General features: G+C 39.6%; 1 protein-coding gene across 2 annotated transcripts in view; it reads right to left on the bottom strand.

The window, feature by feature from the left end:
• TESK2 (testis associated actin remodelling kinase 2) overlaps window positions 1–14,713 on the bottom strand; it is a 1,590,840-nt gene extending 1,576,127 nt beyond the window's left edge. For both annotated transcript variants that reach the window (XM_044080241.1, XR_006365853.1), the window contains exon 1: window positions 14,382–14,713. The gene's annotated coding sequence lies outside the window, so the exon portion shown is untranslated. The remainder of the gene's footprint in view (window positions 1–14,381) is intronic.
• Between the last annotated feature and the right edge of the window lie 1,735 nt (window positions 14,714–16,448).

Here is a 16,448-nt window from a genome sequence, read left to right as displayed (position 1 = left end):
AAAAAAAAAAAAAAGAGAGAGACATGGTTAAGAAGCAACAATAATTATTTAGAAGGCCTGACAAATGTTAAAAGTAGGGGAATCTCTCAGAACAAGAGGAGGAGCAATTGCAGAGTCCTAAGTGGAAAACAAAAGATCACCTCAATTAATATGCATTAGTTTAGAAAGACTATTGTTAAGCAACCGTTTTTGATGATAAATGCCACAGCACAAAAAATTTTAATGCAACGACTTGGGCAAAAGAAAGTAGAAAGGGTTGTTGCCAAGCTTAGGGAGCCCACAACAAGAGATCCTGTAGAAGCACTAGAAATATTTCGGAAATTTTATGAAAGTCTGTATAAAGCAGGGAAATATGGAGATCAAGAAAAGGTACAAATGGAAATGTTTATGGAAGAATTAAATATGCCAAGGTTAGAGTAGAGGAGGCTTAATTACTAACAGGATAGGAGGAGATGAGATAAAAATGGTGATGTACAACCAAGCAACAGGAAAATCCCCAGGAATAAATGGTATTCCTGTGGAATTTTGAAAAGAGGGAATCTTTTATCGGTTTAACAGTATTTTAAAAGGAGAAGCACCAACGTCCTGGGAGAAAGTGGTGGCTTTAATACCTGAAGATTCATCAAATCCTGCTTCATACAGGCCCATTTCAATCCTAAAACTATGATTAAGTGTTTGTGTCTATAAGGGCTAAAAGAGTTGCAAAGATGATGTCAAAATTGATACACATGGATCAATCTGATTTTGTGGCGGGAAGGTCAACATTTGACAACATTAACAGAACACTGATGATCCAGAGGGAAGCCAAAAGTAAGAAAATACCACTGTTGTTGGTGGGTCTTGATGCACAGAAAGCATCTGACAGAGTAAGCTGGAAGTTTATGAGCAGGACAAAGGAAGCATTTGCAATCCCTGATAAAATTGTAAAAGGAGGCGAAAATTAAAGTGGTGGGTTCCTGTCTGATAATTCTGTTTGAGCAGAGGGACCAGGCATGGGTATCTGCTTTCCCCTTTGCTATTTGCACTATATTTAGAAGCATTTTCAAAGAAAATAAGAGACTCAGAAATCCAAGGATATAACTGGTATGGTAGACAAGAAAAGCTGTCTCTATTTGCATATGATATTATACCTGACAAAACCAAAAAAGGACATTACAGTGTTGTGGAACATTTTGAGGCAGTTTCAAATCTTTTGGTAATACAAAATTAATGAAGCTAAAAACAAAGGCAATAGCTGCAAATTATACACCCACACACAAATTGGCTCAGCAATATCCATATTTATGGGGACATAAAATTAAGTACTTAGGAGTATGGATTAAAAAAGGATTCTGGTGTGGCAGCTAAGAATATGTGGGAAGAGATCATACAAAAACCGAGAGATTTTTAAGCTCTGTTGTATGGGTAGCAACATACAAGCATGTGAAAATGTTTTTAGTCCTTTTAGTTTTATACACAGGTCAGGCATATTTTATCAACCAGAAAAATTGTGGACAGCAATTATTAAAGACATGAAGGATTTTATCTAGGAGGGGAAGACGGCAAGGGTCAAGTGGGAGAAGGTGATTCTTCCAATTGAGAACGGCAGTTAGGGTCTACCCGATTTGAAGGAGTATTTCAGAGCTACAAAGTTAAAGCTCCTATACATATCACAAACAGAAACCTATAATTCAAAGTGGAAATGGATGAAATGGGGAAGCTCAAGAAACACGGAGAGACTGGGACTTTGGATGCAGATCCTTAAGGAGAGCAACAACAACCATGCAGACTATGAAAGGCAATACAATGAGAAGAGACCAATGTATTTGTACTGCAGGACATAGATTGATATCAATCCTTCATAGGGAAGGCAGAGTATAGACAAAACAGTAAGAAATAGGGGGATCCTAAGCAAAAGGCCAGCACTGGTAGAGTTTTTAATAGAATCAAGAACTGGAACTACGGTTAAAAAGGAATAACTAGTAACACACACAAAACATTGCATGATAAAGATCAGAGGAGGTTAGAAAGGACTGCAGAGTCGATGTCTAAACCAACATTACTAGAAGTAGTAAATAAAGTAAACAGAGATAAAACAATTGGAACTGGGATCTTTAGAAAAGGGTAGGAGCAAATTACATAGGAAAAAATGGAATACATGCAGAGGTGGAATCAGATTTAAAAGAAGGCAGGATATGAATGATATATGCATGTCTTCAAATATGCAACAAAGTCTAGATTTAAGATCTTTGCTTGGAAGTGTTTACATAGACATTTTTATATCTCAAACAGACTCCAAAGAATTTTTCCTCAGGTAGACAACAAATGTTGAAGGTGTCATGGGGAAGAAAGAGGCAACTGAGAACATATTTTCTGGGGGGTGCAATGAGTTGGCAAACATTAAAGATTCCCTTCAGGCTGTTCTGTCAGAGATACTAGGTGACAAACTGATGCAACTCTGGAAATGATTTTTTGAGCTATGATACAGAATAGGAATTCCCTAGACATAGTAAGTCCTTGCAGAGTCTAACTATGACGGCTGCCAAAAAAGCAATTACTAGAAAATGGAAATCAATGTCTAAACCAACATTACTAGAAGAAGTAAATATAGTAACCAGAGATAAAACAATTGGAACTGGGATCTTTAGAAAAGGGTAGGAGCAAAATACATAGGAAAAAAATGGAATACATGCAGAGGTGGAATCAGATTTAAAAGAAGGCAGGATATGAATGAGCTATGCAATGGTTTGACTGGAGGTGATTGGGCAGATTACAAGTGATGCAAGTTTGCAACTAAAATTATGTTAATATGTCAGTTTTCTTTTATATAAAATGTATGATTGCCTATATGCCTATATCACGTGTGATAACTTAATAAAGATGTTTCTCATTTAAAAAAAAAAAAAAAGCTCCAATGCAGCACTTTGCTGAATTTGACCATATAACTCGAGTCAATAGGCGTGCCTTCGTTGAAGGTTGGGCGTCGAGCTGGCACCTCGGCGTTTCGTAAAAATCTACTGCCAATCATTAGCGGACCGGATTTCCACTCTGGCAACCCCTTACTGGGAAAAAGCAGAAAAGACGAACAATATTTATTATTTTATTTATTTTATTTTACATTTGTTAACGAACAACAACAACTCGAGTCAATACAGGCTCTAGCATGTGACAGATAAAATAAATAATATTTTTTTAAGGCAAAGATACATGTACTCAATGGAATAACAGCTAATTAAAGCATACTAGGCCATTAGTGTACTCAACATACACAGGAAAAGTTCATCACAACTCCCTCAATGGAAATAAAGTAAAACAAAAATATCAAATTACGGCAGTACGAGCATATGAATCAAAGCCTTTGGGGCCCATGTATGAAAGGTCATAACTATGTTCCTATTTGAGATTTCATAATGAAACTGTAAAAGCAGTAACAGCAGGGTGACTAATAACAAATTGCACCCAAGACTTCTCCTCTACTCTCAGGAATTTCATACAGCTAAAGTGGTCATTTTATACTCAGCACTGAGAGACATGTAGGTAGGTGCGTGTGTGAATGGATGTGCCTTCCTTGAAGGTGGGGCGTCGGGCTGGCAACTCGGCACCATAAAAATCCACTGCCAGTCATTAGTGGACTGGAGTTCCGGTGTGGCGACCTCTAAGGGGGAAAAGCTGAAAGACTGTAGTAGTACTGAGCTGCAGTGAAAGCACAGCACTGCAACCATGGAATACTGAAACTGTTTCCTGTTTTTTTCCTGGTAAAACATATACATATTTTACTTCTGAAAATAATGTACATTACTTTTTCATCCAGCGTTCTGGGCAGAGGTCAAAAAGAAACCACCACCACCAAACATGGAAGAATTCTAATAAGGTACTTCAGCAGAAAATCCTTTCATAAATGCCATTCTACCTGCAAGGATTTCACAATTTTGCGGTTTTGATTTACATGGCAGGTATATTCTGTATGCAGTGTGTGTGTGCTATCAACTTCTAAATAGCAACAAGGATGTTCCTTGGCTAACGAAATACCAGTTTTTGATGCAATAACGGTACTTGCGTATTATCGCAACCAGATTTTCACAGTTGCAAAATTTGCATACTGGAATGAAAACGAGTGCAACAAACAAAGTATGGTGTTATTTTACATCATTACTAATAAAGAATAACCTTAGATTACATTCAGGAAGGAAAAACATTTATACAAATCTTCCTGTTTGGCGTGTATTACACATGCACACTTCAAATCTCGCATACTGTTAAAAGTTGTTCTGCACCTTTTAAGAAAAAAAGAAAGACAACACAAAGTAATGCTGGTTTAACTGCATGAATTATATTCACATGCAGTGAAAAACATTTACTGAACCTTTCTGGCCATATTTCCACACGTTTAATTTAAACGGAACTAGTGACACTTTTACAAACACTTATTGCCGATAATAAGAACGTGATTCCAATTTTTTCGAGTCCTGCCTGCTGTGTCTCACTTTGCTATTATACCATGACCCCCCCCAAAACGTGCACGCTGATTGGCCAGCGTGCCCGTTGTCATCGAAGTTATACTAATGGAAAAGGTCCGTCGCCCGGACTTTTTCCATTAGTATAACTTCGTTAAACACTGTCTGCTATGTTAAATGGGTTTAACATAGCGAGACAACTTTAAATAAGCAACGGAGATCTCCGTTGCTTATTTTAAAGCTGTCTCGCTATGTTAAACCCATTTAACATAGCGAGATGTTAAAAAGCAACGGAGAAAGCAAGATCTCCGTTGCTTTTTAGTGTCTCGCTATGTTAAATGAGTTTAACATAGCGAGACAGTTTTAAAATAAGCAACGGAGATCTCCGTTTCTTATTTTAAAGCTGTCTCGCTATGTTAAACCCATTTAACATAGCGAGACAGTTAAAAAGCAGCGGAGAAAGCAAGATCTCCGTTGCTTTTATGTCTCGCTATGTTAAATGAGTTTAACATAGCGAGACAGTTTAAAATAAGCAACGGAGATGTCCGTTGCTTATTTTAAAACTGTCTCGCTATGTTAAACTCATTTAACATAGCGAGATAAAAAGCAACGGAGATCTTGCTTTCTCGTTGCTTTTGCACAACTCTGATGTACTGCAGGCACGCAGTACATCAGAACTACGCCGGATGCCAGACATCTGCGGAAGGGCAGTAAACGGGCATTATACTATGCCATTATTTAAGCAAAGTAACAGTTTCTTTTCTTAAATAATGTCATGGTATAATAGCAATAACCCACTTCTGGGTGTGGGTAATGCTAAATTTACCCACGGTTGGCTTTGTTTGGTCCCTCGGGCTTTGCCCTCGGGACCAAACCACGCCAACCATGGGTAAATTTAGCATTACCCACACCCAGGCGTGGGTTATTGCTATAGTATCCATCATCTAATGTGGGCGAGTTCGAAGCGGTAAAGCTTTCTGGACAAGTAAGGAAATTAAGTGCTTGTGTACTCTCAGATTGTAAGCGTTATTTGTTTTTGTGACTTATATTAATATACTAGGATTTTCAGGCGTGTCCAGTCTTGGTATAGTTTATTTCAGATTAGGGACAAATGCCTGTCAGACTGCCAGCTAAAATCATTCTGATGAATGAAATTAAACTTGACTACTGGCCATGAACATTAAAACTGCAAGCTACAGGTTAACTTACCTTGCCTGCACTTGTAATAAGGAAGGCAGGATCTGTCATGCACTGCAGCCGTGTGGAGTTCACCAGCAAAGTGAGACATGGCAGGCAGGACTTGAAATAAATTGGCAGTTATTCCTCTCCCAGCCTCATCCCATGTGTGCCACACTATTACTTACTTTTATTATTCCAACTTAATAAAATTGTTGTGTCATTAACATTATGAATTTCACAACGGCAAAAATCTGGTTGCGATAATACGCAAGTACCACAATAACATAATAAAGCCAAATTTTGGATATGAACTGCATTTTACCACCTCTAGCAGAAATTGAACACCTAATGGAAAAGGTGGAGACTATCAATACAGTTTGATATTTTCTGGCAAAATATTTTATACAACAAAGGTGGATGCTCAGTTACTTGCTTTTAAGTGCAAAGGTAAAACAGCAGCTGCACACCAAATTTCAGAATTCATGCTATTGCTCTCCATTTACTTTTTCTATAAAAGCTTTTTAACCTCCTCACACTTTCCAGCTGACCATCAACTGCTTGAAGTTGCTCCAATTATTCTTAACGTAACATTCAGAGTTCTAAGCCCCAAGACTAGGACTGCCACAGTTGTCAGTGGATTAGGAAGGGGAAACACAGAGCATGACAGCCAACAGCATTAGAAATGCTGTCATTTAGGCAAGAATTTTTTTAACGCTCTGAGCAGAGCTGCCGATACAATGAATGTTGTCAGTTAGCCCCAGCCCTACCATACCAAATTCAACAGCAATTACTACCCTCATCATCAGTGGATTACTACACTGTAGGTAGAAACCCCACAATCCACCAGAATAAGCAAGCAACTACCACTCCTTCCCACCCCTCCCCATTCACCTTTTCCACAGCCAGAGCTACTAAATGAACCTGAACACGTGTGTCAGTCACGATTCCATCTTTCTATACCAAAGAGCCAGGAGTGATAATGGAAAAGCATTCCAAATAATAGAAAACATCACATTTAGGAACAAAGAAAGTCTTTTTTTTTTTTTTATTCTTAGGTGGTAAATGCAAAACATATTTATAATTTTATACATGACACATTTACATCCTGTGAGAAAAAGTAAAATGTGCATGTTTGTTGTGAACCTAATCTAAAGGCAAATGCTTTAGAGATGGTGCGAAATTGTAATTAAAAAGTAATAAGTCAAAAGCCAAAACAGAGCTTGTGTCTACATACAGTTTTTAAAACTGCAACTACTAGCTTCAACTCCTTTAGTACACGCACTGTGCCAGTGGAAATTGCCCATTCTGAAAATGTACACAGTCGTTGACCGTGAAGTTGCCACATAATGGTCATATTGCTCCGAGATGAATACTGCCCCCCCAACAAACCATATAATCACTGATCATTCAGAACCAAATCTTAGAACTACCCTTTGCTTTCACTCATCTATCAACCCCCTCCCCGTCCCGAAAAACATTACAGCAACATTCTGTGCACTTCTGATGTTATAGTGAAAAGAACATGCAAGACATAATGAGCAATGTATTTCAGCTTGCTGCTGTTAGACACATATGCTGCCCCCCCCCACCCAAAGTCATTTCAATTTTATTCCAGTCATTTAACCAAAGCCACCTTCTATGAATGAGAGTTGCCAAGGAAATTATTTGATTAAACACAAATTACTGTACTAGTAGCCAAACAATTACTGTGCTGATCTCCTGGATAGTAGAAAACGTTTGTCTTTTTAACTGTTCTCGTACCAACTGTTATTAACGCTTTTTCCCACAAAGCCAAGAGGGGTCATGAAAACTAGGTGACCCACAAAAACTGACCTGGGCATACAATTTTACATGCACTTATTTTCTGGAAAACAAACTCCCATAAGTCATTATTCAAAGGTGGCAAAGAAGGGGGGAAATTAGCAGACCCATCAAATACTTGCAATTTTTACTGAGAATTGTCTGAACCTTTTCTCTGGATAATGTTCCAGTCTAGCACTGGCAATATTCAGTCTTTTTAAAATACCAAACAACTTCTCTTCTGGATGCAAGGTAGAACTATACAAACATTAACTCCTTGGTTCATAGATAAGTACTAGGCTATCTGCCCAAGGGCATTTATAAGCCTAGCCAGAATATGTTGGCTTTCGCCACCCCCTTACATTAGTTCCCTGTGCCTCTGTCCAGCAGAGCCATTAGTTCCCTGCGCCACTGTCCAGCACAGCCACTGCAGTGATCCCCGGGGTACATTTTCTGTTTCTCGTCCACCCATCAAGGTTTCTCTTGAAGAGAGTGTTAGTGAGGGGCTCTGCCTGATGTATACTGGGATCCTGTTCCAAAGCATGGGGAGTCTCTGGTACAGGAATCTATCCCTCCAGCATGTCCTATTTATCATTGTGGTGAGGTTTATATCTCTAGAGCGTGTGGCTCTCCGGAATTTGTTTTTTTAGGTGGAGCATATCCATCAATTCTGGGTTGCACATGGCCTTGTATGTCAGGCAGAGATCACCTCTGAATAAGTGGTATGCAACCGAGTACAGCTGGAGTTTGAGTCGGGCTGCATACAGCATCTGTTTGAGGCCAGTAATCCTCTTGGTGAGGTACTTTTGTGGTCTTTCCAGCTGTTGCAGGTGTCTTGTAAGGTACATCCCAAATGGAGCGTTGTATTCTCTGTTGGTTCTAATGAGTGATGAGTAGAGAGGCACAATAACCTCTTCTAGATGCGAACTCTTTTGTGATTAGGTGGGCCACATAGAATGATTTTCTAACCACCTTGGCTATATGATTATCAAAGAAGAGATTACTATCTATTTGGGTCCCCAGATCCCTTATTACATTTTCTGTATTTAGGGGACTACCACCTATGTGGTAGTTCGCGGGTACTTTATTTTTTCCAAAGGGGATGACTATGCACTTTTTGGCATTTAGCTTGAGGCCGTGATTTTGATACCAGGTATCAGTCTCAGTGAGACCCTTCTGGAGGCTGTCTGTATCAGCCGGAAAATCAATTATGGCCCCTACTTTGCAGTCATCTGCGAACTTGGTCAGCCACAGTCCTCCTATGCTTGCCTGTACCTCTGAAAAGTATTTATCGAACAGGAGGGTTCCTAGGACTGAGCCCTGGGGGACGCCACTTGTAACTGGTTTAAAGTCGAACGCAAAGCCTGCAACTCTCACCATGTGGGTTCTATCCATGAGCCAGCTGGCAACCCATCTCATGATGTAGGGTTTATGTTCAAGCTGGTGAGCTTGTCTATAATACTAGAATAGGGAATGGTGTCAAAAGCCTTTGTGAGGTCTAGGTAGGCTGTGTGGACCTCCTTTCCCTAGTCTAATGCCTTGGTAACTGTCTCAAAGTCATCCACCAGGTTTAAGAGGCATGATCTGCCCTTAAAGCCAAACTGGGTAGGGTCCTAGGTTTGGAGGTTCCCAAGATCTCTGTTAATGAGTTCCATGATGATGCGCTCCATAGCCTTGAAGACCAGGCTAGTCAGTCTTATAGGGCGATAGTTCCCGGGGTCTGTTGTGGCTCCACCTTTATGGAGCGGGATAACTGTTGCTGTGCGTAACTCTGTGGGTATGTAGCCTGTAGAGAGGCCGAGTTTTAACAGCGTGTTTAAGTGAGGGGTTAGTTCATTTTGGAACTCTTGTGAGACACAGCCTGGGACACCGTCTGGTCCCATTGAAGCTGTGTTTTTGGCTTTGGATAGGGCTGTTTTAACCTGTATGTCTGTGACTGATGGGGCCCTACATTCTTCTGGTATGGTTATGAGCCCTTTAGGGGGTGAAGTTTGCACTAAACCCGTCTGCCAGAATGCTGGCAATATCAGTCGGTTCAGTGTAATTTGTGCCATTCTGCACTAACTCAGAGCAGATCTGAGAGTTTCCACTTGGGTTCTTGACATAGCTAAAGAACGCTTTGTGGTTATCTTTGGAGTCATTGGCAATTTTTCTTTCGAAACTAGCCTTGGATGATTTAATGAGGGATCGTAGTTTCTTGCTGATACTGATCAGGGAAGTCTTTTTTTCTTGGGATTTTACTGTTTTCTATACTAGTTTCCTCCTCCTGTTGTATAGCTTGTTTATGGCAGGCGTCTACCAGACTGGTTTCCTGTTCTTGGAGGAGTGAGTCTTGCTTTTATTTGGGATAGCACGATCTATGCACTCCAGCAGATGTTCAGAGTGCCATTGTAAAGGTTTCAGCAGCTTGGACAGCACTGTTCTTTAGCATGGGGGCTGTGAACCTTTCCACCTCGGTCTTAAGTAACGTGAAGTTTGCTTTTGAAACGTTTTTCACAGTGGTTTCCTTGACTGGGGGGGCGGGGGTGGAATGTGGATATCCAGAATGATTAGTCTATGGTCTGATCTAACCAGCTAGGGGGTGACCGGTGTGGAACACCGGTCGCCCATGTTGGTGATGACCAGGTCCAATATGTTGTTCCCTCTGGTGGGGCTGTTGACCAGTTGATCCAGGGCATTCGAGTTTATAAATTCTAGGAAGCGCTGGGCAAGGGAGTTAGTACTTGAGTAGTTCTCCCAGTTTGTGTTTGGGTAATTGAAATCACCCAGTATTAGGATGTTTGGTAAGACCTTCGTATCTCCCAGTGTCTCCAGAAATGCGGAATGGGGGTCCTGGGTCATGATGGGTGATCTACAGCAAGCTACAATTTGGATTGCAGTTTTGCCCATTGTTAGTTGCACATGGATGATCTCTGATGCATTGTGCTGTGCCACCAACCTGGAGGTGTGGGTATCCTTGATGAATATGGATACACCCCCACCTTTTGTGTTTCGGTCCAGGTTCTGTGGCCGATAGGTATGGTATGAGGTATAGCCTAGTAGTGCTGGAGTGCTCTCAGGAGCCTTAAACCAGGCTTCTGTTACTGCACAGATGTCGATGTTCTCCATACTGAGGAGTGCCTCGATTGCGTGCATTTTGAGGTTTAGACTTCTGGCGTTGAGTAGCATTACCCTCTTTTTGGTTACTTGTGCTATTTATGGTGGTGGGTTTGACTTTTGAGCCTTGCCTAAAAAGAGCCTTGGCCAGTATTCGAAAACCTAAGGGTAACAGGTGCAAGCCATCTCTTGCGAAGCAATGTGGCTTGTCCAGCACGTCATCCCAGGCGGAGAGATACTTGATCCCCTTTGAATGACACCAGAAACTTTTCCAAAAAATGATCAATTTCAACAAATGGCTGAGAGTTAGCTTCTCTAATCTGTTTCTCCTCTCATAGATGTGGAATGGGTATACTGACAGGTCTACTTTTTTAATTTTGTTTTAAAAAATCTTGTTTAGTAGACTTTCTAAACATTTTGGAACTAATCTTTCATACCTATGAAGCAAGAAATTGAATGTAATGGTTAACCATTGTCACTATTTCTGCTCAAACTAGTACTTTCAGAGTCATTCCCTTCACTCACAAATGTGAAATGAAACATCACAAGCCTGAGTTCTAGCTGGAATACATGTAAACAAATAAAATACTTGCAAAACACAACAGTCAAACAATTAATGCTGCAAATGTAAAAAAATAATAATTCAGTTCTGCAAACAATGGGATATTTTTGAAAAGGCAAATCTGGCCAACCTTAAAACTAAAGTTAACAGCTTGTTCCACATTAAAGTGCAGATCATTTTAACAGGAAATTTACATATTTAAAAAGTCTATTGTATTCAAGTTACATTTTTGTAAACATCTTTCAAATTCTACATACTACCCCATAAGCATTCATAATTTCTGTCTTTATAGCTATGGAGAAACCACCCAGCCCTGTAAAGTAAATAGCCCAACAATGACCATTTATTCCTTTTGGACTTTTCAGCCTGCCCTGCTGTCACTGATGGCTCCTCCTTTGTTGATCTAAAACACAAGGTTAATCATTATCAGTGCTGTAACATAATAAAACTGTACAAGTAACTACCATGCACTCTGGTCTTATCTCAATAATGTGATAGAGTCCATGCCACAGGCTTCAAATTAATGCAGACTTTATTGTCTCCACCCATCCTGCCTGCTACATCAGAATCCAATTCCACTGTATTAAGATGTTTGAATGACACTGTAGTAAAAGCGCAGCAAGAAAAAACTATAAATCAGCAACACGTACTAACAGATATATACAAAAATCCAACTGCCTGCAAAATGTAATCAAATAATTCAGGGCATTAAGCTTAGGAAGTAGTCAGTAACTAGTGCACTTTCATCTTCAAGTTAGTAAGATTACAGAAATGCATTACTTACAACTCATTACTACTGTACTCATAGCATAAACTGAAAGATACAAGATTCCCCAAGGCTTTCCAAAAATCACTGTAAAACCTGAACAACTATACAACTACTGATGGCAGAGGGTTGTGGTGATTGTTTACAAGTGCCAACTCCATGGCCAGCTCATTGAGCAGAAACAAATCATTCAATCACACATTCAGTGACTGAGGTCAGGAATAGATTCAGAAAGCCAACAGGATCAGATGGAAGAAAAAAGATAACCAGTCAGGGCCAGCTCTTTTTTTCTGAGAAAGCAAGTGTAGGTCACATGGCAATACTGTACATACAAACAATGGATAAAGGATGAAAACAGCCAAGCCAGAAAGAGAGACCCCAGCCTTAAATTGACAGATCACAATATTTCTGCATATGTCATCACTACAACACTGGGCACTGCAGAAAAAAAATCCTAGAATATGGAAGGCGTCAATTTCACCCTAATACCTCTTCTCTTTTTCTGCACACATCCTTAGGTTAAAGTGGATGCCTGTATAAAGCATGTAATGATTCCTTTGTCAGTGAGGAATTAGACAGCATACCTCTCAATCTCTTAGAGCAAGAAATCTGGAGAAAGCCAAAAAATGGGGACAAAAAAAAACTAAATCAAAGAATGATTTGAATTCTCTCTCTTATACATTTAGAAAGTTGACACAATATTAGATTTTGCATTTGCATATTTTTTCTGAAGGACATCAAGTCCGAAACTCAAACGTCTGTCATTTAGTGACATCAACTTTCAACAATTTAGCAAAAAACCACAAGGTTAACATGTGACAGACCAAAAATACGAGGCAAATATTTAGATAGTTGAGAGGTACGTTAGACAGACGTACGGACCTCGGGCAGGACAGAAAATCACATGCAGTAGATGCTCTGGGAAAGAAGCTTCAGATTCTGTCAGGGTCTCAAACACAGCAATATCCCATTATCTACTTCTTCAGTAACAGCACTGAAAAAATAGATAAAAATTAATATATACACACACAGTAGCATAATGTCACCCTAATGGTGTCACATGTCCTACGGCCCTTACTCATTTTGTTCAACACAGTCCTTTTACTAACCAAAACTATTACTTGTACATAGGCTGAAGAAAAGTCTGTTGAAGACAGCACTAACAAGACAAATTCACAAAATCTGACATAAATGTATGTCAGTCATTCAAGAATTCTAAATTAGTTAAATACAAGTAAAGGGGTGAAAAAGGCATAGCCCCACTACGTTGTGGGGCTCTGCAGAAAATGTCAGTTGTATTAAAGCAGTTGTCCATGTGGTCAACTGTTTTGAGTATCTTCAATAAATTAGTTTTCAAGTGTCAGCAACAGATCCCCCCAAAATATGCAAGCAATTTAGGGTCACAACTTTTAATAGAATTTAATGGCAACTACTCATGACTGAACCATGACCTTAGCTAGTACTAACAGAGAGGCTTTGCACGTGTTCTAGTCCAGCTCACATGCCTGAACACAAATATACATATATAGGAATTTAATAAGAATAAATAATAAAATATAAAGTGTGTGCTAAACACAATTAATGTACGTATTTACATACACAGAGTGAGATATACATAATGCTATAAATACAGTACAGAAGCGGCCTTAGTTCAACTGGTGCCCTATGCAGAAAGGCTCCACTGCACCACCCAGTGCTCATATCCTGGTCTACCTGCACCAAATAAATACTGGAAAGGCACCCCTATTAGAGCTGCGCCCTAGGCAGCCACCTAGTTGGCCTATGCCTAAGGCCAGATATGTACAGTAGGAAACATAAAATTAAATTTCAAGTCAGCAATTTGTTCTTTCTACACTACAGGTGCATTTCATTACTAGGTTCCTCTTTATACTAAATCCACTTAGAATTCCATAGTATAAAATTCCATTTTACAAAGAGAAATAATAATAATGTGACAAACCTTTCAACCTAAACAAATAGGTTCTTTCCCAAGACAAATTTTGTTCAAGTCCTAATTATTATTACTTTTCATGGCAAGTAGAATACATTTAATCTGGCCTCGTCTACTAACAACTCTGCACAAGTGTATCCCCAACCACAAATAACTCCTAAAAGCAACTCGTCGTTGTTTTATGCACCAGGACACGAACATGTTTTGAAAGCTCCTTAGTCTGGAGGCAAATTCCATATATCTACAAAATTTAAACAAAAGCTTCAAGTAATTCGTTGCGATCTCAACTTTTTTTTTTTTTTTGGGGGGGGGGGTCCGCAAACGAATATAGCAGGCCAAACGCAGGCCCCACTTATCAGCCGTGTCATATAAATCTGTCAAAAAAACTTGGCTGCCTTATTAATATATGGTTTCATGTCCCACTTTTTTAGAAGACTGAGAGGGGGGGGGGGCACAGAATGCAACACTTTTAAAACACAAATTTTCTGACAAACGTGATGATAATGGTGAGGAGGTGCGAAGAGTCCGCCCCCCTCCAGCCCATAGAGGTTCTGATCACATCTCCCCTCCCCATAGCCGACAAACCATACTGACCTGGATTAGCCATCATAGTGTCACCATCGCCACTTTACTTATATTCACAAGGAAACGCCACCATGTTTTTACAAATATAAGGTTCTCTCCGTACCCTACTAAAAGTTTAAGTGGGCCGCACCCACCTCCTGTCATAGTTCCCGTTTACAGGCACTTATAAAGTACCTCTGCGCTCTCTCCAGGTCACTAGAACTTCCTCAGAGTCGCTTTGCAACTCCACTTGTTGCCTGTTTACTTCAGTGCTGCCCTCTAGTGTACCTCAAAGATTACACGTTAAACCGACCAATCTGAAGCTCCCAGCTGTTACTGATTGACAGCAACCAAAACAAACTCCCGGAATGATAGAAAAAGTAAAGACGAGAGGGTTCATGGAGGAAACTATAGACTGGCGCATGTTTAACCCAATAACAAGGAAAATAGGCCGGTCTTTTTTACAAAAGGGATGGCTGGAAATTACACAGGCGATGTTTATATAAGGCTGGCCGAGGACGTTAAACTGTTCAGCAAGGAATTTTAAATGGAAATTTAATGGGCGGTGTTTGGCTAATAGCTAGGAAGCGTTCTGAATACGGTTGACATGAAAGGTGATCAGTTGTATTTCCCATTTAAGGGTTGCTGCTTTACACAAAATAATTTCGCGGCATACTTTTAGTGACCTTGATTTTGACACATCTCTGTCCTAATCTTAATTTCTCCTAAAACTGGTGACTTTTGGAGAAAAGGTAGTGAATTACACTTGACAAGAAGTGACAATAATTAGGGTTTCAGAGTCATTTTATTTAAAAGATGTATATTAATCTACATTCCCTTTCTGCCAAAGTCTCATATTAGTAGTATTAAAATTTGAAAAGTGTCCCTGATTATTTATGGATTTGTCCATCTGGCTGTTTGGCAGGAACAGTTTAGCTGTACTCCCCCCCCCCCCCCCCCCCCCCAAGCAGTTTGTTTTACTTTTGTTGTTGTTAACGCTCCTGCCATCTTCACCTGTCAGAATGTACAACAAATGGGCAAGGAACACTTTCTAACAGTTTTAACTTGGAAGCTCACTAGGGTTGCCACCTTTTCAAATGGCCAAAGTGGGACATTTTCGGGACACACATCAGATTTTACAGGCCGACTCATACGGTCAGTACAAAGAACATAACTTAACTTTTTTTCCTAAGTAAAAGCTTATTCTTGTAGCAGTTTAGTTGCTTGTTATGTTTCTTATAACATTTAGGTATTTTAGATACAGAAATAACTATATTTTATGCAACTATTACATAAAAATATGGGACATAATTATGTCCTACAATCTCAGGACATTTTCCCTTTTTAACATTTTTGTAAGGACACAACTGCCCAAAGAGGGACTGCCCCTCAAAGTGGGACAGGTGGTAACCCCAAAGCTCACATGGTGGTTAAATTTGTTTCTGTATACTTACAAGAAATAATTTTAATTAGTTAATCTAATTTAGTAGGTTTTAAAAAAAGATAAACGTGTGGCAGGCCCTTTTAATGTGAGACAGAGAGAATGCGGTCTTTTTTAAGAGTCCATTCCTCTTCTTAATGAGGTGTACTTGAGATGAGAGATACAGAGAACTGCGTTTCTCAGTTTTTCACCAGAACCCTCATGTAAACACTGACTACCAGTAGAGACAGTATTGGTTGAAATGAAGAAATTGCACGTATAGCGGCGTTTGATGTTTGTATTTCCAAGCAAATGATTAAGTTAAGACATGTCAGTACTCTAATTTTAAAGATTGCCAACATCGACCCAGGAGGATTAACAACACCAACATTAACTTGTGGTTAGCTTTCCATTAGTCCCAAAAACGTAATATTGCAATATTCCACTCCCGCCTTAGCTTGACCGCTTACTAGAAAATATCGTGGATCTTTTAGCTTGTTGTTAAATCAGAATATCCAGTTCTCACTTTTCTAAGGCATAACTTTTGAGATGCCATGTGGTATTATTTTTCCTCTCGTTTTAATGAATATTTTATTTATTATTTTTATTTCTCCTTGTTTACCGGGAAGTTCTAACTGGAGTTTACCCGTTTTCAATGGAATGGGGAAGGAACTGCA

The sequence above is a fragment of the Protopterus annectens genome, chromosome 8.part0, assembly GCF_019279795.1.
Source record: "Protopterus annectens isolate FY-2018-M chromosome 8.part0, PAN1.0, whole genome shotgun sequence".
Taxonomy (NCBI): Eukaryota; Metazoa; Chordata; order Ceratodontiformes; family Protopteridae; genus Protopterus; species Protopterus annectens.
This window is presented reverse-complemented; position numbering and strand designations above follow the sequence as displayed.